Genomic DNA, 2,672 nt, shown 5'->3' with positions numbered 1-2,672 from the left:
GTCCCTCTTCTATTTTATTTTCATCTAGGAAAAAATCTCTATTCCACTCCCATGCTAGTATCTCTTGATTACATTTTTTTCTATCTTTTTAGGAAACAGACAAAAATGATCATGTGCTCCTTAAATTTTAGTCTAGCCATCCTTTGTTATAAGAAATTTCTGGATTTATTTTGCACTTCTTTGGGTACCTCATAATACATGAATAAACACACACATATACATGTTTGTCTTTCCCATTAGACTGTAATATCTTGTGAGTAGAGATAATGTGTTATTACTTTTTCAGTTTCTTAAGACGTACCGCAATATCTAGCTTAAGTACACCTCCTAAAGAATTGCTGTGAGTTTATTTTCAAATAGATTGGAGAAATTACATTCAACCTTGAAAATGCAATTTGAGATAATATTTTAAGATAGTAATATCCATCACATGGCATTTTAGGAAAGAAACCAGTTTGTCTTTTTCTTTTTAAAAAAATTTCCATCTAACCTGACTGTTCTTTTCCTCTTGGCAATCTGTAGATGGTTACTCAGGAGAGAACGGAAAGAGGGCTCTGGGGCTCTGGTGACTGCTGCTGAGTTGGTTGGGCTTATGGTTTAGACCATTAGGAGGCGCTCTATGTTTTACTCTAAATGAGGAACTTTTTCTCAAAGTGTGAAATACTTGAGTCTCAGAAAGTGAAAATTTGATGGAGGGTTAGCAGCAGTTAGAAAATCATCTGAAGAGTCATATACTATAAGAACAGGGGAATCTTCATAGATTCCTTTGCAAGGAGCTCTGCAGCTGTGATGGGTGTGTCAGATGATTCCCCAAGCACAGTTGAGAATATGAATCAGCTAAGGCCATGGTAAAGCTGGAAGCTCCAGCAGAAAACATCTACATTACCTGCTCACAGCTTTGATTTTATGACTAAAAATCCTGAAATATAAGTCTCTACTGTGACTTCAAAATTATTTCAATGATTTCTACCTTTTCTTATACTTCTGAGACTAGAAAAACAGGACAAAGGAAATGAGAAAAAAAAGGGAGAAAAAATATGACATATTCAGAGACAGGAGAAAAAGAAAAGCGATTTGAAAAAAAGATAGTGGACACAATTAAATTTAAAAATGTGTTCTATGCCGCATATCAGTCGATATTGCAAGATGAAAAAGCTCTAGCCATCTATTGCACAACAATGCAAAGATACTTAACAGGAGTGAATTGTACAGTTAAAAATTGCTAAGATGATAAATTTAATGTTATGTGTTTTTTTTACCACAGTAAAAATATGTGGTCTATACCTTCCGTTCACAGAGCAGAATTGGCCAAGTGGGTCACAAAGTAAATGGGGAAAATGTTGGGCAGGGAAGAAGAGGGATGGAACTGAGGTCCGGGTGACCATTGTCCTATTTCTCTTTGTATCAACCAAAGTCTTTCTGGAAACATTTTATATTCATATTGTCATGCTGACCCTATGTCTTAGGTTTACAGAATTCTCCTAATTTCATTTAGTTGTATTTACTCCTTTAAGGGGATTGAATAAGTAAACCATGCAGTCAATGAGATATTTTTCTTTGTGAGAGCTTTCTTATGAAACCAACAGCCACATATTCAATTTGATTTCATAATTTAATATTAGAAATATATATTTTGCTTAGTTTAAGAGTTAGCCTGTGGCCAGTATGGCAGTAAAGCACTTAAGTGTCAATAAACAAGTGTGGGAGCTTACAGCTGGGAAAAGTGTATGAGAAGTTACTTAAAAGATGTCCTGCTTTTCTTAAACGAAATGTAGCCAGTTAAATATAAAATAATAATAATAACTGATAGTGACTTAGGGTCACAAGATGTTTTTTCCTTGAAAAATTGTCTGTGATAACATCTCTGATATCAGTCATCTCTGATGCCAGTTGTAAGTTTATTTTGCAGATGAAGCTAGACCACCAGAGACCATTGACCTGCTGAAACACACGCACTCCCCAGATTTGATGCAGCCAAGAAAAATATTATTCAAGTTGCCAGAAATAATTGTGCTGCCTTCACAGCGAGCCCGTCAGATCCTCACATGACTCGTGAGACTCCTACGCATACTTTTTGCTCTATAAGTGCTTGAGATTTTAAGACATTGTGGAGTTTGGGTTTTAAAAGCACTAGCTTTTCATTCTCCTTTACTAGCACCTTTCAATTAAAACCTAATTTTTATTACTGCAAATCCTGATGTGCAACTTAATTGGCACAGTTACACCCTTTCAGGTTTGGTAACACTTATAGATAAACTTTCAATCACTTTTCAAGCCATGTGTCCTGATATTTTGGCTAAAGAAATTGGGTCACTGATCTTGATAATTTTTTTAGGCACTTCATCCAGGTAAGACCCTTTTATCTCACTGAGGTGTCCTTTCCCTTTCTTCATTCCCCTCCTGACACATCCTATTACAGGGGCACTTTAAGTGGAGAAAATCCTGTGAGCATGAAAAGCCTGGACACTTCTGTGTCTGTGGTGAGCTGTGTACCAGACAACTGGGTACTGACGTCGGCAGCCATGCCAGCACCTGCTGAAAGACTAGAAGGAAATCTTTTTCTCCCTAATCTCCTTGTATTTCTGCTCGTTTAAGTACAGATGGGACACAGCCTACCTACTACTTTCTTCTCAGCTATTTGGAGACCAGAAGAGAGGTTTATCAAGAGAATT

This window comes from Galeopterus variegatus, unplaced genomic scaffold (assembly GCF_000696425.1).
Source record: "Galeopterus variegatus unplaced genomic scaffold, G_variegatus-3.0.2 Scaffold5038, whole genome shotgun sequence".
Classification (NCBI taxonomy): domain Eukaryota; kingdom Metazoa; phylum Chordata; class Mammalia; order Dermoptera; family Cynocephalidae; genus Galeopterus; species Galeopterus variegatus.
This window is presented reverse-complemented; position numbering follows the sequence as displayed.